Source organism: Triticum dicoccoides, chromosome 5B, assembly GCF_002162155.2.
Source record: "Triticum dicoccoides isolate Atlit2015 ecotype Zavitan chromosome 5B, WEW_v2.0, whole genome shotgun sequence".
Lineage (NCBI taxonomy): Eukaryota > Viridiplantae > Streptophyta > Magnoliopsida > Poales > Poaceae > Triticum > Triticum dicoccoides.
The window spans coordinates 706,435,240-706,455,636 of NC_041389.1; the positions used below are offsets into that span (position 1 = coordinate 706,435,240).

At 44.0% G+C, this 20,397-nt stretch overlaps 3 non-coding genes and 1 pseudogene across 3 annotated transcripts; all 4 read right to left on the reverse strand.

The window, feature by feature from the left end:
- Positions 1–2,905: 2,905 nt before the first annotated feature.
- Positions 2,906–2,979, reverse strand: TRNAV-CAC. The gene has a single exon. It is a non-coding gene; the product is annotated as a tRNA-Val (tRNA).
- Positions 2,980–5,765: 2,786 nt separating this feature from the next.
- On the reverse strand, positions 5,766–5,839 carry TRNAV-CAC. The gene has a single exon. It is a non-coding gene; the product is annotated as a tRNA-Val (tRNA).
- Positions 5,840–7,179: 1,340 nt separating this feature from the next.
- Positions 7,180–9,924, reverse strand: LOC119312827 (annotated as a pseudogene).
- A 5,850-nt stretch (positions 9,925–15,774) lies between these two features.
- TRNAV-CAC lies at positions 15,775–15,848 on the reverse strand. Its single transcript has one exon. It is a non-coding gene; the product is annotated as a tRNA-Val (tRNA).
- Between the last annotated feature and the right edge of the window lie 4,549 nt (positions 15,849–20,397).

Below are 20,397 nucleotides of genomic sequence, written 5' to 3' on the forward strand. Positions count from 1 at the left end.
TTTTTCGACTGTGAGCAAAGAGGTGCGGAGCAGCGTCCTTGAGGGTGCATCCATTAAGCCAATGACTGTGCCAGAATTTGTATTGCTCCCCATTTCCAACATGGATGACAGTGCTTGCCTCAAAAAAATTCTGCGTGAGCTTGTCCGAAGGGAAAGGCAGTCCTTCCCACGGTCTGTCCGTGAGCGTCGCTTGTTGCCATAGCTATTGAAGGCGTAGGGCTATACTCTGAAGGAACAGGTTTGAAATTCCTAGTCCTCCGAACTCAAGTGGCCGGCATACTAGGGACCATCTCACAAGGCATTTACCACCAGAAGCGCTGCCCTCGCCTGTCCAGAGGAAGGGTCTTCTAATTTTATCCACCATCTTGTCGAGCCACTTTGGCTGGGCAATTGAGATCATCTGGAAAGTGAGGAGAGCCGAGAGAACTACCCGGACCAGAGTGAGCCTGCCAGCAATATTGATCCAGCCAATCTTCCATCCTGCACAAGCAGGCCCGAACTTATCCATAATAGGCCGGCAGTCAGTTTTGGTGAGCTTTCTGTCAGTGAGTGGCATTCCAAGATATTTGCAGGGCAACTGTGCCAGTTGACAGCCCAGGGTTGCTTGGAGAGCTTGAAGATCGATCCCTTCACACCTAATTGGATAGAAGCTACTTTTTTGGAAGTTTGTGTGCAGCCCAGTTGCAAGCCCAAAAAGCTTCATAATCTGGCTAGTTGCTTCCATGTCTTGGAGTTGTGGTTTTAGAAATAATGATTACATTCGTCTGCATAAAGGGAGGCTCTGAACTTGACTTGTTGTGGGCTTAGGGGTGATAGGATTTTGGCTCGGTGTGCTTTGTCCATTATTCTTGCAAGGCAGTCCATGACAAGAACAAAAAGGAGGGGCGACAAAGGGTCCCCTTGCCTCAATCCTTTCCGGTGCAGAATGTTATTTGAGAGCTCACCATTGACCAGGATTTTAGTGGATGTTGTGCGCAAGAGAGCAGGAATAGCATCAATCCAAGAAGATCCAAACCCTCTGAATTGCAGCAATTGTAGGAGGAACTCCCAGGATACTGAGTCGAAGGCCTTGGATATATCTAGTTTGAGAAGTATTGATGGAATCTTTTTTTGCTTGAGGGCTTTCACTAGGCATTGAACATAAGTGAAGTTATCATGTATGCTTTTCCCACGTATGAAGGCATTTTGACAGGGGCTAATGAGGCTAGAGATGACCAACTGCAGCCTAGTTGCAAGGATTTTGGCATAGATTTTAGGTTTTAGCAAAACTATGTATGAGGGAGATTGGTCTGAAATCTTTCGGGTGGCAAGCATCGTTGAATTTTGGGACAAGGATCATCGTCGTGGCGGAGTTGAGGAGGTGCAGGTTCTGCCCATTACAAGACTGCAATTTCCTGATTGCCCGGAGGATGTCATGCTTGATGGTTTGCCAACAAACTCTAAAGAACTGTCCCGTGAAGCCATCGGGGCCCGGTGCTTTCTCCGGGTGCATGTCCGTGATTGCCACCTTAACTTCCTCTTCAGTGATCGGTGTGGTAAGGCAGTCTAGGTTCGGAGGTGGGTTTGTGCTGTCATCAAAGAGCTCTTGGGAGATTGAGGGTAGTGTTGCAGCTCCTGTATGTGCCAATTAGCTGATTGAAGTGATCCCATATGGCAGCAACTTTTTCGTCTTGGTCTGTGATTGGTGCATCATTAATGATAAGGGCAGGGATTGCATTTTTTTTTCCTGCGCCTAGCCGATGCCTTTAGGTGGAAGAACTTGGTGTTGCAGTCTCCCATCTTCAGCCACAGGAATCGCGATCTCTGACGCCACATGGATCGCTCGATCGCAGCAAGCCCGAGGCATTGGAGCTTCAAGAGTTTTCTGAATGCAATTTCTTCCGGTGTCAACGGCCGGTTATCCATTGCTAAGTCAAGCCGGTGAATGAGCTCGTTAACAATAGCAGATCGCAGCTTTAGGTCACTGCATCGTCGGGAGCTCCATGATTTCAGCGCTTTGGCTGTTGCAGCAAGCTTCTTATTCAGAGAAAGGAAGGCATCTTCAGCGTGGCTGACCGAGGACCAAGCAGAGTTGACAGTATCTTGGAACCCCTCCCATTTCGTCCACATATTTTCAAACCGGAATTGTCGACAGGGTTTAAAGGTGCTTGAATGAGACAAATAAATTTGGTTTTTTCTCTCTTCCAACAACACCTTTAATTTGGTCGGAGGCACTTTATCAAGAGAGAAAAAACCAAATTTATTTGTCTCATTCAAGCACCTTTAAACCCTAGTAGCCCCTCTCGCGTTCGGACATGTCACCTCCTCTTAGTAGTAACTATTTTCCTTTTCTTCATATTAAGCCACTAAGTATATGTTGACGAGTTGGTGATGTTGGTGGAAAGGCAAGGAGCGGGCGCATGGCGGCAGCTGCAAAAACATCTCCTGTCGATCCCAGTCCAGCACCCACAGAGTTGGATTCGCCAACCAGCCTCTAATCTGGACAGACCAACATTCTTCAAATTGGACAGAGAAAACACAATATTTCGAGAAAAAGAATCCACTTTCTTTGTTCTTTTTCACAAACAGTAGTACACCAGCATCTTACCCTATACTTGCAATTTTACACAAATCGTTTTTTCTTAATTGGGGTATGAGAGCATATCTAACTGTACTTTTTTTAGGGTGTCATTGTAGTACTATATACGAAATTGACTCTTGAAGCATCACCCTGGTTGCACTTTTACAACTTTTTTTGTCCAATGTGCATCTCCATCACTACTTTTAACAAATGCTCCAGAACGAACGCAGCATCTGATCCTAGTAGTATTACCACGCACGATTTTGTTTAAAAAAAATGCGAAGAAAGTAAAAACAAGAATTATTTTGGTAAGTGCAATATATCAAATGGAAAAAGAAGGATAACTGTCTGAGCCCAGGTTCGAACTGGGGACCTTTAGTGTGTGAGACTAACGTGATAACCAACTACACCACCCAGACGTTTCTATTTGGTGATTCGAAATAGAGCTATATAAATAGAGTCATAGTTGAACAAGCCGCCCCATTGTCGTCCTTACCAGGTTATTATTGGCTGCCGTCATGGAGACAGAGGCTGATGCTGATAGGCCCGTATGCCGAGCAGGGTCGCCAATGATGGACCTGTTAGCACGATGTTTCCCTGTTTCAATGGACAGAATCAACACGACCGCATTCACTGCTAGGGGTGCCATACGCATCTCATACTTTGTGCTGCTCTAACTAAGCAACAAGCTAAAATGCACAATATATAATTAGTTTAGACTCTCTCATACTCATATACTCCCTCGGTTCCTACATATTTGTCTTTCTAGAGATTTCAACAAGTGACTACATACGGAGCAAAATGAGCGAATCTATACTCTAAAATATGTCTACATACATCCGCATGTGGTAGTCCATTTGAAACTCTAAAAAGACAAATATTTAGGAACGGAGGGAGTACTTTGCATCTGCTTAGCGCTTTTCTCGCAACTATACATGATAGCATAGATGGGTATATAATATTTTGGGGGAAATTATCAATTACCATTGGAAAAGATAGATAATATATATCTTCCATATTGCAAAATATTTTATATTTATCAATCCATCATTGGAAAACATAGACAATACACTAGAACCCTGGTATCTCCTTCTATGGCAGCTACTCTGGTTGTTGCCGAGCGCTGTTTAATAGTCCGTTTGCTTATAGTTTGCCTTGGCTTTCAATAAAAAATTGGGGCGGGGGAAACCCCTTTCAGTTCAAAAAAAAAAGATAGACAATATCAGTCTACCATTGCAAAAGATGATATCAATCTACCATCGAGACAATACGGTATATCAATATACCATCGCTAACAGAAGTTTGACAAACACCGTTTGGCGACGATGACAATGACACAGCCCACATGTGAATTTCCTTGCCTCTTCTAGTCCTATGCTCTCCCTTTGTGTAACGGAGCGATGACAGAAAGAGCGACTACAGTCTTCGACGGCCTATACTATTTTGTTGTACTTACCGTACTTGTATGGTCAAAATTGCCCCCGCCAAACAACGGCTAGGATTAAATTATCCTCTTACCTCCTCCCATCTCTTAGTGGGTAGGAGGACCATCTTAAAATTTGCCATATACACGATGGTGCTCAATTGGTTCAATCGAGAGCTATTCTGGAAAAACTCCTGCTAATATCTCATTTTGCCTTTTCTACTGAAGTTCGTTGTCCTTCCTTTCTCCCATAAGACATCTTACCATTTTCTACCAGATCACATTCTTTTGTTAGTATCGCTTTAACATTATAATTGTATAACTTGCTTTTATTTATTTTTCTTTTGGTTGTAGCCCTCAAGAAGTGGTGAAGTTCAATGTTCTGTCCGACTCATACACGACGTTCATGTCGACTATGCATGCAAGCTATTGGGCCCATATCCGGAGAAGGTCAAACAACGGCCATGCTACTGGTCAAGCTGACCAAGGATAACTAGCCTCCACCATGGTGGGCCGAAGAGGAGTTGGTAGGCAAGGGCGGGGCTGCCCCCAAGGTTTCCGTTTGCAACAACAACACGTATGTCTTCGCCTTCACCAACTTTGAAGGGAAGTTGTTCAAGCTGACAGATGGAAGAACCGAAGTCTTCTCATACACCACACCACTAGGATTCAACAAAAATTACAACACCTTGGTTGGTGGCACCAAAGACCCACCGCAACTGAAGCTCGGTAAGTTTGGCGCGGCGGAGGCGACGGCGACACTGTGGAACCACAACAAGAAGAAACCATTCAAGGACGACGAGCTGAAGAAGGCATTAGGCAGGTAGAAACTGCTGGTGGGCTAAGGCTAAAACATGAGTGTTTGAGGATGCAAAATGCAAAAAAATCTCATCTAAGCCCTTCCCCCCCAAAAAAAAATCCTCACAGTTTGGTCGAAAGCTGGGGAGGGGGGGCATAGCCCCCCCAGAGTTGTACATAGCTCCGCCAGTGCATGTGTGTGGTCCTGTGCGAGGCCGTGAGGCTAGGGCCTATATACGATGCCGTGAATGATAGTTGTAGCATGCTGCATGCTGCCCAAATAAACTTAGAAGCAATGAATAATGGGTGGTTGACTTATAGTAATCTATGCAATTTTGCAGTGTTGACGTGTGATCCAAATTTTTATGCAAATATGATACCAGTACCTTACTTGACTTTTGATGAGGCAGCTGAACTTGCTTATTTTGGTGCACATTTATTCCTCGTAGTTTATTTACTTGTTGACCGAATAGTAGAAGTTTGCATGTTGCACCTTTAACCTATAAAATGCTATTATATGTTTATTCTCGCATTCTTGTCCTTTCAATATTAGTTTGTTCTGTGGTTTAGGGGGTTCGCTGTGTAGGCAGGGACCTTTACAACACTAATAACTTCTTTTCGTTATATGTGTTATTGGAGTTACTTGTGATACTTTTTTTTTCAAAAAGGAGGATTACCTTCGGTCTCTGCATGAAAATGATGCATGCAACCATCTTTATTAATTTATTCAGCAGATTCTGACAAAATGAATACAAAGATCAACCCAAAATCACCTTCAAGGCGAACAAAGTCGCTACACCACAAGAAGATTTATTGAACGCGGAGTTGAAAAAAGGGGGCTCATTTACATGGCAAAGTATATGGGTTGGGATTAATAAATTAAAACATGGTCATATATGGCGTGAGGGAGATGGAACTAATATTGATATATGGAAAGAAAAAAAAAAGATAAGCCAAAAAGAGAAAAAGGCTAAAAAAGTAAAATGTCTGAGCCCAGGTTCGAACTGGGGACCTTTAGTGTGTGAGACTAACGTGATAACCAACTACACCACCCAGACTTCTTTGGTTAAGGTTTTCACGGTCCGCTATGTAAACATTTGATTCTCGTAGTTTGGCAGAGACTAATCACGCGACCACGATTTTTCTGACAGCAAACATACTGTTGTGAAATTACTGAACACAATTCCATTGAGACCCTTCCTATGGAGAAAGTATTTTTCAAGAAGGGGAAGACACTCCAACCCATACTCTGCTCGGGAAATTACACCTTCTAGAGGCGTTGTGCAATTTGAAGAGGTTTCCTAGTAGGATTACACGGCATTTCGATCGGAAGAGCTCGTGGTTCTAAGTTTAACTCTAGGTTGCAACAACTGCTCGGTGATCGCATGCCTTCCTTAGAGCAACTCTAGCAGGCCCCTTAAATCACATTGGAGGCGGAGGTGCGGCACGTACTCTTAGAGGACCTCTCCACAGTGGTAATTTCTCTGCCACATAGAAATTCAAGAATAGTGGATCAAAATAAAGAACTAAAGCATGACAGGGTTAATATTTCAGAAGTTAACACACTACGAAAAATACAAACTACGTCTAAACCACCTCAGCTTGATTATTTTTCTGAAATGGCATAACAAGAATCTTTTTGGTGTGCCATCCGTACGTACAATTGTAAATTTTCAAGTAATGGCAGAGAGGATGCTTATCCTCAAAATACATAGCAATAAGTAATGATTTTGCTTGACATAAAAACACAATACGATGCTCCTCATCTTATCTTATCTAGACAACTTTGCGTGATCATCGCTTATCTATAGTTCACTTGGTCGTTAAGCAAAAGTGATCGTTGCCCCAGGCAGCGCCATGAATATGAGGAAGACCAAATGAACACGCGACTATGTGGTGATGAAATGAGAGGCGCCATTTTCTGAATTTAACGTGGATACAATCATACAACACATCCACTTAGTAAACTAAATCACATCATGTGATGAATATTAATAGTAAGATAATTTCCTCCCCTGTTAATGTGGATAACTTTGAAAAAAAATGTTAGTTCTTCCCTTGCCAGCAACCAGGATGACCGCAAAAGTATCCATAAAAATCAAATTTGACATAAAGTTTCACTTCATCACTAAACAAAGTGAACGACGGTAAAAGCAGCAGCATGACCAAGATCACCCAAAATTGTAATAACCATATACCGAGGGATCAAGTAGTAATTCTCAAACTATTTTTCTGCGCAGAGAAAATGAAGTAATCGAGAACAGATCTGGCTTCACTGAATGCTCTTCACCTTCTTTCTCAAGTACTCCTTCCGTAAAGAAATATAAGAGCGTTTAGATCACTAATGCTCTTATATTCCTTTACAGAGGGATAACACCAATACCAGAAACTGATGAGATGAGCAGACACACGCAAAGACAAAAGGAGAAGCTCAGCTCAAAGTTAGTGCAAGTGAGAGGACTGTTCAGATAACCACTAGAAATTGCCTACAATGCTATACAACTCATGTTCTAAATCTAACACGATCTGCTGCCCTGTTTAATCACCTAGGAAACAGTCACCATGTTAAAAGCATCCTACATCATGGCTTCACCTCAGGAGGCCGACAGCGGGATTGGTCTCACAGCACCCTGAATGCGACGGAACGCGGTCTCAATCCTCCCTTTCAGCGCTGCGTTCGCGCACTCAATGTCACCGCTCCTCCCATCCAAGTGGACATCCCCATCCATAGTTATAACAAGCTTCCCTTCCTCTGACACTTTAACGTCGCCGAAGACCGACACCATTAGAGCATACACCACCTTCTGCGCCACCATCTCCGTTTCCTCTTCCATCGGAACGGCCTTTGGTCCCTCACGCCCTATGTTCAAGATCATGGCCACCACGGAATCAGACACCATGTCGCTTATGGGATCAGAGGACCACTGTAGCGTCACGTAGCTCTCTGAATCCAGGCGGATGGTCACCCTCTCATGAACAATCAGTGTTGGAACATCGGCTTCGTCGGTTGATGATTCCACGCTCTCGTATATTTGCCTCAGTCTGTACTTGATGACTTCAAAAGAACCACAATACGGGACAGCGAGCCGCTGGGTAATGTTGGTGGTAGATAGCTGTGTGTGCACCCGGAGGTCCTCAGGAGCCATAATCTGGTACGTGAAGCCCTTCTTCACAAGCAAGCCACTGACCGTATCTCCCACTTCTGGCACCTTTTCTGCCAATCTGTCAATTGCCTTGGCCATCTTGTCAGAGCTGAAATACAGCTGCACTGGTTGGCAGTTCTTGGGAGACACGATCTGTGTGTCTGTTCCCTCGAACTGAGTGATCAGCTTCTGTCTGAGCCTCCCCATCTCATTTGCTTCCCCGTGTACAAGAATGATGTTGGCTGGGCGAAGCTCGCCCAGGAAGCCGCTCGTCTGTGGGAAATCCGCGTGAGCTGAAAAGGAGATGTAGAAGATCTGCATATTGAGAGGAGCAGTGAGCCCATTTGCTAGCTGCACTTTTCTCGGCTCAGTGATGATCTCCTTTGCGAGGGAGCCAGCAACAGCATAACCTGGAATAACACATGTGTTCTTCTTATCTGTGCACCACTTGTCAAAGAGCTGCCTGGAGAGGCCACTTTGGAGGCTACCTGGACTTGCCATCACCACTGACGGACCCACGTCATGGAAGTTGTCTATGCTATTCAAAGAGTCAATATGCTTGAAATGGAAGGGATTGGACGTTGCGGATCCTGTCATTCATGGAGTTTATGTATGTCTGGTAGACAGCCATACACTTCTTCGCAAGAGGGGAGGCGTAATAGATTGGAATCTTATGGAGCTCTGGGTGGTTGGACCAATACTCATCTAGGATAAGCAGCAGCTCCTGTGCTCTACCAAGAGCAAATGCTGGGATAAGAACACGGCCCCCTTGAGAAACAGTGTTGTGGATGGCATCAGTGAAGCGCTTCTCTCTGACATGGCGGGGTTGGTGTCGCTGCACACCGTAAGTTGACTCGATAATGCAAATATCAGGGGAGAACTGGGGGATCTCAGCAGCTTTCAGGTGCCTGTCTTCTTCACGGGAGTAGTCACCAGTGTAAAGAATGCGAACGCCAGCAATATCCACCATGAACATGGCAGCTCCAAGTACATGTCCAGCAGTATAGCACCAGAAGCGTATGCCATTAACTTCCAGTGTCTGGTGGAAGTCTATGACCTGCATGATAAGTATATGTTAAAGACAGTGTGCATCCTCCTGTGATAAATTAACATATTTTAATCCTCGCAAGCAGAATCATGCATTAGCTGTAATGTTAACCAACAGTCCAGTGACATTTATCGTGCTAGGCGACGAAAGGAAAACACTTGAATTATCAACCAGGCATATAGGAAACAACTCAAACTTGCTTCTTAAAGAACATGCATCGCTGCATTTTATATCTGCCGAAAAGAAGGTGTTTTACCTCAATTTTTTCCATTGAGCTGACAATATCCTGCTCGTCGTACAGCATGTTCTCGGCGGACACCTTGCTGACCTTGATGTAATCGGAGAGCAGCAGCCTGTAGATGGCCTTGGTGGCGTGGGTCATGAAGACTCGGCCCTTGAACGCGGTCTGCAAAGCAGAGAAAATTCAGACATGAAACATGTGCGTCGCCTCCCGCACTTACAATCTGAATCCAGCAAGCGAGCAGACGCCAGTTACCTTCTCCAGGAAGTAGGGCAGCGCGGCCGCGTGGTCCAGGTGAAAGCTGCAATACAGAGAGATTCAAGGCAGAATGAGCAGGATGGAGTGGACACGGGGAGAAGGAAGGGCGAGATTTGTTGTTGGTTACTGCGTGATGAGGAGGACGTCGACGGCGGCGGGGTCGATCTCGTCGAAGAAGGGCAGCGACGCCATGCCGGGGTACGCCGGGTGGATGCCGCAGTCGAACTGGAGAGCACGGAGTGGGTCAGATTCCCCGGACAGGCGGGAGCAGAGGAGCGGAGAAGGGGGAGCTAGGGTTTCGGGGATGCTTATTAGGACTGTGCGCCCCTTGAAGCTCAGGTGGACGCAGGAGCGGCCCACCTCGCTGCCCGCGCCGAGCGGCGTGATCACCATCTCGTCGCCCTCCCGCCCGCCCGACGCCGCCGGCGCCGGCGCCGTCGCCAGGGATGTCATCGGGGGTCGTCGGGGAAATGTGAGAGAGGAGAAGCTGCGCTTGTCCTGTGACCCGGCCGTGGGCTGGATATCGGCTGCCGTTGCCTCACAGCCCGGGCCCGTTCCTCCAGCGATTTAGGCGCTCAGATGGGCCGGCCCACGAGCGCGCTTGCTCGCTCGGGAAAAAAACAAGTCGCTCCATCGGCCGCTCGCTGGCAGCCCGGTTTTTTTCTGTTCCGGTAGGAAAAAACTGCCAGTTTTTTCATTTCTTACGAAATAAAAATGCAAAATCAAAAAGACTTAAAGAAATAGGTTCATCCATTTGAAAAAAAGCTCTAAAAAAAGGTTCATCGATTTTTTGGAAAATGTTCATCGATTTTGAAAAAAAGTTCATCGACTTTCAAAAAAAAATCATCGAGTTTGCAAAAAAGTTCATTGAGTTTGGAAAAAGTTCATCCCATTTGGAAAAAAAGTTCATAAACTTGAAAAATCCGGAATACAAAAGAAAGAAAATCCGTATAAAAAGAATATAAAGAGAAAAAATCATGCATTTAGTAAAACGAAAAAAAGGAAAAGAAACAATAAAAAAGAAAAAGAAAACCCGAATAAAACCATGCCGGAAATGTCCAGGGAACTGGGAAAAACCCGGCTTTAGAAGCTTCTGGGAGCTTCCCAAAATCAGTGGCCTCCCACGACTTAAGAAACAATAAATGAATGAAAACTACTCAGCAATCACTGGTTGTCGATGGCGTTGTGGTTGCAGTCGTTCGCTCTAGAGGAATACATCACTAGTTCGATCTCCCGCAGCCGCACCTTTTTTGAGCTTCAAATAGGAAAAAAGGGAGATAAGAAAAAAGGGAGATACATGGCCGGCCCAGCTATCGCGGCTGCAGGCGCTGGTTTGCACCGTAACGTAGTAGCTCTTGGTGGTTCCCTCAAAAAAAGGTCTTGGCGAGGAAGGGCGCGACTAACTTGCGAGACATGGAACACCGGGTGGATTGTGCTCGTCGCTGGCACCAACAGCTTGTTACACGATGATGACCTAGAACTATTTTCATAAATTTGTGAGCTTTTTTGAATCGGCAAACATTTCTTGAAATTCATGACCGCTCATTTGAATTCAGGAACATTATTTATTTTAGTGAAAATTTAAAAAAAGGAATATTTATAAATACATGAATGTTTTATAAGTTTCTGAATATTTTAAAAAACAGGAATTTTTAAAAATAGAAAATGAAAAGGATAAAGCAAAAAAAGGGGTGCCTGCCCGTGCATGGGCCGGCCCAAAAGGGCGCGTGGTTGTGTGTTTCATGGCATTTCATCGCCTTGGTCCATAATAGGAGCTCCTAGGGAGGTCCTAATCAGCGTGTTATGCGCCCGCTACCGTAGTGGCGCTCACGCGCGAGCTCCGTTGGCCAGCCAAGCAACGATAGTTGTGCTAATTCCTCGTCGAATGCTCGATCGATGGATTTCATATTTGACCGAATGACAGCTTACCACTGAACCGTTGACTGATTGATGGATCACAAAAAATCGAAAAACTTCTTTTAAATGATAAAAACAATATTGTTTTTTCCAGAAATATCGAGAAAAATTCTTCAACTTTTTTAAAAAAGGTTCATGGGTTTTTAAAAAGTTCAGAAAAATCAAAAAATTCAATGATTTTAAATATAAGTTCATCGATATTGAGAAAAAATGATCGATTTTGAAAATAAATTTATCCTCTCATAAAAAGTTCACAAAATTTTAAAAAGTTCATGGATTTGAAAAAGTTTTGATTATTTTGGAAAATGTTTATCGATTTTGAAAATATTTTCATGGATTTGCAAAAAATAATCATAGGTTTAAAAATAATCAATTCTTCTAAAATTTTCATGAATTTGAAAATTTTGAGAAACAAATCATGAATTTTTTAAGAAAAAAATTTCATCAATTGAAGAAAAAAGATCATCATTTTCAAAAATATTTCATGAATTTTAAAAAAGTTTCTGCATTTAAGAAAAAAGGAACAATAAAAAACTAATACCTGTTTTGGAGAACGTCCAGCGAACCGGAAAAAAACATGTTTGGGGTCAACGGGCTTCCGGGAACATGATAAAGGATAAAACCAAAAGAAAAATACTATCTTGACACAAGTGATGCGTTGTCCCAGTGGTTTGCGCTCTCCTCGATGAACGAAAGGTCCCGAATTTGACCTATCGCCCGCACGCATTTTTTGAAGGTTAAATGGCAAAAAAGACAGCAAAATGGTCGGGCAAGCTCGGAGGGGTGTGTGAGCCGGTTGGCACAATTACCTTTAACTGGCGCCAAATAAGTTTTGCCGGATTAGGGTTTTTGAGGTCCATCGGTGCTAAAGGCGCTAAATACGGTTTGCCGGATTAGAATTTTAGAGGTCCAGTTTGTGTGTTGTTAGTCGTCCCATCACGGCCCAGCATCTGGCAGACTAGCCCGGTAGTTTGCTTTTTTTTTTCTCGGCAAAATGGTTTGTCTTTGTTCTTCCTTTTGCCGTTTCCTCTCGGTCTACTTGCTTTGTGTAACGCCTCGGACACACCTGCCCGGTGGTCGTTACTCCTGGCGGGATCTAGACTGGCCTCATGAATCAATACTAGTCTTTTCTGCGCATTTTGTCCTTGCTCATGCGCATCCGGGAGCAACTTCCCGATCGGTTACCCATCCTGAAATTACTCCAAGCTGAGCACGCTTAACTTTAAAGTTCTGTCTGAATGGGCTTCTGGAAAAGAAGGAATTCCTTATATGAGTAGTCTATCATCCCTAATAAGCCAGGCTATCACACTTTGCCTCCGTTGCGGCCTTCCAGGCCCACACCAGCTGCCCAGAACGCCATGAGGCCTTAGGCTTTTTATATTGTATAAACATTTTTTTCAAATATAACAAACACATTTTTAAACACATGAACATTTTAAAAAATTTAATGTATGTTTTTTAAATATTACTTCTTTCTAGTTATACAAACATTTACTTTTAAAATGGCATGACATATTGAAGAAACTAGATAACATCTCGCGCGTTGCTGTGGAAAGATAGTATACCAAGTTGTAACTCATTGGGTGTATTCTTAGAGGACAAATAAGAGATAAGAAGGAAATGATGTTTACTACCGAAGTGGGATGCTTGTGGGTTCATGCAAACCACTTTTGCAAAATGATAGCTCTATGTTATTTCAATCTTGCAAATTATAGAAATGCTTGTCAAGCGAATGTAACAATTATTAGACATATGGTTTATGTACAGTAATTGGTGGTCAGCTGTGTACTGGATCTTGGCGTCGTAGTGCCTTGAGCTGAGGCCACGTGCCGCTGTGAAACGAAGGGAGGGCGCAACTGACGATTTTTTTTAGTATTTTTTTATTTTTTTTGCGGGAAGGGGTGCCGGAGACTGCCAGTCCAACCGGAGCAGCTCAATGACGCGGAGATAGGCTCCCATAAGCCGCACCCTACTCTAGCCGTCAAGGAACGATTGGTGGAAGAGGAGTCGATCAGTCTAGACTTTAGAGAGGGTGGTCGTAGATCGTCTTGTTTTTTTCTAGGGAGAGAGAGCGTCCGTTGTTTACGGCTGAAAGCGGAAACAGAGAGAGGGTCTTCAATATTTTTTTGCCAAGAAGAAAAGAGGGTCTTCAGTTACGTTAAATACCCTATTAAGTACAGTAACGGAACGCATGCATGACGTGGTACTATTAGGGCTGAAAGTGCTGATGTGGAAGCCTTGATGAGGTGGATACTTTGCATGTCAACAGAAATAGGTTAGTAGGGATGAACTATTTAGATATTATAGATTATAGATAAATATATATACAACAAACAACCGTACCAATAAAGAGAATTTGCTACCCTAATGGTGTACATAACAAAAACAAGTACACCAAGTTGGCGAGTCTGCTTGCATGCTTCAATCTTTGTTCGTGGTAGTTTGAGTTTCACTTATATATGCTCCCCTCAAAAAAAAAAAGTCCAAGTCTTTTTAGAAATTCCAGTATGAACTACGTACGGAGCGAAATGAGTGAATCTACAGTCTAAACTACTCTGTATGTAGTACATATGAAAATCACTAAAAAGGTAAAAAGGACTTATATTTAGGAACGGAAGGAGTATATGTTACTCTGAAGGACCAAAAGGTATTTAAAAAAAAAAGGAACATAAGGTAGATGGTACAAAAGAGAGAGCCTTAGTACGTGAATGTATGATAAGAAGAATGTGACTAAGCTAAGCACAACACGACTGGAACTGTGTCAGTATATTTGGGCAAGAACTTTTAAAATAGTATGCTTCTTGAATGATGCAGGCTGAATTTTTATCGATTGTCCAAAGGCATCTCTCGTTTTTATGCAAATATTGCTTCAATTTCCAATCTCTTTGCAAAAAAGGATGCATTCAGTACAAACAACACTTTCAAGGATTTGTGGCTGGTTCATTCCGGTGTTAAAATATTTGTTTTGGGGGATAGTCATATCAGCCTATCAGGTACTCATGTATGTCCATACCAGGTGTCCATTTTAGACAAAAGCTCCATGCTGGTATCATGTAACTTGTGAAGAAATGTTGTCGACAAGAGAGTGGATGTGTTTTACGTAGAGAGGCGGAGTCTATCGGTCACCTCATTTTTCTTTCCCGACATCGATGCTTTTGTGGACCTCGGTGAGCATGAGCTTGGGTTGTCCAAGCTCACCAAGAAGCACAAACAAGTTCATGGCGAGAAGCATGGACAAGTCAATGCCCTGCGGTTTCAGAATTACAACTTTCTAAAAAAATATTATGCGTGTTCAAGGTTTTCCAAAATATAGTTTTATATCAAAAATGGAATAACTATGGACACAATTTAATAGCCGTTCATAGGTTAATGTGAATATCTCACTCACATCAAATATTACAAGGAAGCGTCAAAATCTTCCGGCGTTAATGTTCCCCATCTTGGCAAGGTCACTTGTGGCGGCATCGACAAGCTTCCGACGTTGTCTTCTCCCGGGTCCATCGATTCGGTGGGCATTGGTTTCTTTAGGCGCGGTCTTCGCAGGGGAGTCGACGACCGGCTAGGTGAGATTTTGTCCCTCGATTCCGACTCCGCCATGGCAAGGTAGGTCTTGTTCTTGCTATTGGGTGATGCAGTGTGATGCTAGACGATGCCGGCGGTGAATTTCGCCATGGCAAGGTGGCTTTTGTTCTTGCTATGGACTTCAGAGTTGTGTTGTCGTCAGCGAGATGAAGTGATGGCCGTCCTTCCTTTCCCTCCAGCGTGTTGGTCCCCTTGGACCGAGGCTGAAGACATTCGTCCGCATTCAATCTAGCGGCATATTCCAAGGTCATGCCGGCTTTGGGTGTGAGCGTGGTAGCGGCGGCAGCCCGCGATGGTACATACAAAATGAAATGGTATGGGATTTACAGTAAATAAGGAAAAGAAAATAAATGCCCAAAACAAAGAAATAATAAATGCCTAAGCCTCGGTCTGAACATTAGAAATATGAAGCAAAATATGCTGGAAGTTGAAACAAACATATCTATACATATCTATATGATTAAATATACAAACCAACACAAAATCTGAAAAATAAAATAAAACGGAAAAGCCTTAGCAGTCTGTTCAATGTGAAGCAAAGTCTAATGGAAGTTAAAAATGACTATTGGAAATTGTGCATACACATACACAATGAAATGGTAGAAAAATTACTGAAAATAAGGAAAAGGAAATAAATGCCGAAAAACAAGAGAAAAATGTCCAAGCCTAGGTTCGAATGTTAGAAATGTGAAGCATATGCTGGAAGTTAGAACAAATATATCTATCTATGTGTAAAATTAGAAACCAACACAAAATTTGAAAGAAAAAAAGAAAAGCCAAAAAGAGAGAAAGGCTAAAGTAAAATGTCTGAGCCCAGGTTCGAACTGGGGACCTTTAGTGTGTGAGACTAACGTGATAACCAACTACACCACCCAGACGATTCTGCAGAATGCTTCGATAGGAGTCTATATTATCTTTTTCTTTTCACTGTTCTTCTGTAGAAGGGCGCAGCGCGATTAATTTATTTATTTTTATCTGACCCGCAGCGCGAATTTTGGTCCCTCCCTTTGGCGACGGAATATGCCGTGGCACATATTGTGGTTCTCCTTGCACCTCTTGTCTGCCTATATAATCCAACGGTTGACGAAACACCAGTAGTAGTAAATTTCTTCAGGCGGATCCTATATAAGAACCCTCACTCTTGCAGTGCAGTGGTGCCACAATCTGCTGGGGCAAGTCAAACACCGTGCATCTTCTAACAAGAGCGTGTGGTTTTGTTTAAAGGACACCGCGAAAGTTGGAAGTTGAAATAATTATGTATCCTATAGTGAAAGAAATCGATTCATATCATGACGCCCCGTTCCTAAGCAACTTGCATTGTACGGCCTTCTCGCCCGTACAAACAAAACAAATCTGTGCGCATGCGACGACCAAACGGCGGCACACCGATGGAGATCATATACCACCCTACCTTGGCCATCTGCGTTCTTGGGAAAGCACACATGACAACCATGATGCACACCTCCCAGAAGACGTGAGAATCTCTATGTATCTTTGTTTTTTTTTGTGATCAAATCAGAGAGCTTTATTGCATGAATGTGTTTCCTGGACAATCAGCGAGAAGGCTGGTTACCAGAAATTGGGGAGTCTCGTCGAGCCAACTATCGGTCACAGACAAAGTGCAAGCACGTTTTGCACAAAGATGTGCCGGTAGGTTGGCCTCGCGATTTACATGATGTATATCAAAAAACAGAAAATTATGAACTAGCTCTCCTATTTCTTCTAAGATAGGTGCCACAATTGAACGGGAATTGTGACGAGTGTTCCAGAGTGTCACCAACTCCAGGCAGTCCACCTCCATGATCACATGCGAAAAACCTCGAAGTGTCGCAAACCGAGCTCCTTCTCGGAGTGACAAGGCTTCGATGATCAGTGGGTCTGAGATACCCACGTATGGTTTGCTCCAGGCTCCCAAAAACGCCGAGGAGGAGCGTGCTACACCGCCCGCCCCGCCCTTTTCGTCGGCAAAATTTAGGGGCCCGTCAGTAGTGATCTTGATGACTCCTAATTCTGGTGGTCTCCAGCCATACCCTGGTAAAACCAAAGGAAGGTTCCGAGGTAGATCAAGGATCGCCAACGCCTCCTTTGTATTTCTGAGAGCCGAAACTGGGTCTCTTCCTTCTTCTCCATGCTTTATACGATTGCGAGAATGCCATATGGTCCACATGATGGTGATTATCTTCGCACGATCTTCCTCTGCAACTCGGTTATCGCATAGAATATCTTGAGCCCAGGAATCCGGGTGTAGACGCGGCAGTCTTATACCGAACCAGCTCGAAGCTTGGTCCCAAAACCGTTGTGCGTGAGAACAATGAATGAGAGCATGCATTAGGTCTTCTTTCCTTGCTAAGCAAACATTGCATCGGTCCATAACAGCAATATGCCGGTGTTTGAGGGTGCACTCATCTGGAAGGATCTTCCGAAGTACTCTCCACCAGAATACCCGTACTTTTGGGATAACTTTGAGTTTCCACAGAGCATTCCACAACTGTTTTTCATCTCCTGAGGTGCCAGTAGCCGTCCCTTCTTCTAGAGATGGACGCTCATTCTGAGTCATTAGAGCACGGTACGCCGATTTGACAGTGTAGTTGCCTGATCTCTCAAAGGCCCAAGCAAAAGAATCATCTCCACGTCCCCGCCTAATGGGTATGTTCAAGATCGCCTCGGCGTCAGGTGTAATGAAAGTTGATCTCACAAGATCCTGCCTCCATGACCAATTGTCCACGTCAATCAGGTCCGAGACACGTTGGACAGTGGTGGTCGCCGGTTTGAAGATAGGTGACATGGAGATGGTTCCAGGTATCCACTTGTCCGTCCAGGCATCGATGGAAGTCCCATCACCAACTCTCTTTATTATGCCAGCAGTCAAAGCTTCCCTGCCTGCTATAATCGCTCTCCAAGTTGCAGAAGCAGATTTTGGTATAGTTGCATGCTTGAAGTCCGTATCAGGGAAGTGATGTCCTTTCAAAACTCGCGCACATAGGGACTCTGGGTTCGTTAAGAACCTCCATCCGTGTTTCCCTAATAGTGCTAGATTAAACTGATGAGGTTCACGGAAACCCATACCTCCATTACACTTTGGTGTAGCAAGATCTTTCCATGACACCCAGTGCATAGCATTTTTGTCAAGAGAACTACTCCAGAAGAACTTGGCCATGGGAGAAGTCAAACTCTTACAAACTTTCTTGGTGAGCAAAAAAGTACTCATCGAGTACGTAGGAATTGCCTATACTACTGACTTGAGAAGTGTTTCACGCCCTGCGCAAGCCAACAACTTCTCAGACCATCCTTGCATTTTACCACGAGCCCTCTCTCCGGTGTGATCAAAAGTTCCACTAGTTATACGACCAACAGCAGTAGGAAGGCCCAAGTATCGCTCGTTGAAAGCCTCCTCTGCAATATTCAGAATAGCTTTCAACTATTGTCGCAACTGAGCTGGTGTGTTTGAACTGAAATATATTGATCTCTTCTCCCGATTCACACACTGCCCAGACGCTTCTCCATAAATTTGAAGAATGTCATTCAGCCTTACAACACTTTGGGATGTAGCACTGATGAAAATGAGACTATTATCTGCAAATAAAAGGTGTGTAACCCAAGGTGATCTATAGCTGACTCTAGTTCCTCTTTCTATATGTCCACCATTGTAGTACTTGAGAAGACAGGAGAAACCCTCGGCACAAATTAAGAACAAATATGGTGAAACCGGATCACCTTGTCTGAATCCACGGGAGGGAGTAAAGTAGGGTAGCAATTCTCCATTAACACGAACAGAGAACCACACTGAAGATACACACTTCATGATAAGTCGAACAAACACCATGCTAAAACCTAGCCGAATTAGGATAGCCTCCAGGAAATGCCATTCCACTCGGTCATAGGCTTTCATCATGTCTAACTTGACAGCACAAGCATAGTTTTTCCCTTTTTTCGCCTTCTCATTGTGTGCACACTCTCATATGCCACTAAGACATTGTCGGCAATCAGGCGACCAGGGGAAAAGGCGCTTTGCTCTTCACTGATAATCAGACCCAACAATAATCTCATCCGATTAGTAATGCATTTGGCAGCATTGTACAAAACCGAACAAAGAGCTATAGGTCTATATTGAGAAATTGACTGAGGGTGTCGTACCTTCGGGATCAACATAATGGACGTATCATTCAGACCTTGTGGTAACTCGCCCCCATTCAAAAAATCCAACACTGCCCGGGTAATATCAGTACCAACTAGACTCCAATGTCGTTGGTAGAACCCGGCAGTAAATCCATCTACTGCTGGCGCCTTTGAAGGGGCCATTTGGAAAAGGGCCGAGTGCACTTCTGCTGTTGTATACGGCTTCGTCAGCTCGGCGTTCATTTGCATAGATACCTTGACTGGCACATGGTTAAGCAAATCAGTAGCATTTGCAAAACCCTGAGTCTCATATAGATTTTGATAAAACTGTTGAACTTCAATTTTGTCCTTTGCTTCAGAAGCACAAACAGAACCATCTGGCCGACGTAGCCCTTGAATTCGGTTCATTCTTTTCCGTTGTGCTGCTTGCACTTGGAGGTAGGATGTGTTACGGTCACCCTCACGAAGCCAAGGTACTCGCGAACGTTGGCGTAGCCATATTTCCTCCTGGTGGAGAGCTTCTCGTAATTGACATACAATAACTTGTTCTTCCTCCGTCGGTCCGCGACCAACCGAGCGGCAACGAGGCTTGTCTAACCGTCTTTGGAGCTGCCTAACCTTACGGTTGAGACAACCAAATTCCTTGAAACCCCATGGTTCTAGTGTTTGCTTTAAGTGCTCAAGAGAATCGGCAATGCCTTGGAGTCCCGGCCCGCGGTTAGCTTGCAGCCAAGCTCTTGCAACAAGCTGATCATAGTCGGCATGCAATGCCCATACATTCTCATACCTAAACTGTTTCTTCGGTCTTGAAACATTGGGCAGATTCTCCCTTATCTCCGCTACAACATAGCAATGATCAGATTCAATGGATGGAAGATGTCTAATTCTGATATGTTGAAAATGTTGCTGGAATTCCTCGTTGGCAAAGGCTCTGTCTAGCCTTGCCTTGACATTCGCTGCACCTGACTGACGATTATCCCAGGTATATGCTGTACCAGACCATCCCAAATCTTGGAAGGCCACCTCATCGGTAACTTCTCTGAAAGCTCTCATCTGGCTCTCCGGACCTGCCGCCCGGCTGAAATGTTCACATGCATACAGAGTTTCATTAAAATCTCCTACACAAATCCAAGCCGAATGAGGCAAGGAGTGCAAACTAAGAAGAAAACGCCAGCTATGAGTCCGATCCTCAGCCCTAGGCACTCCATAAAAACCAGTAAACCTCCACTCAAAAGAGTCTTGGTCTTTATATTTCACCATCACATCTATATGACATGAACTAAAATTTGTCAAACTAACAATTACATCTTT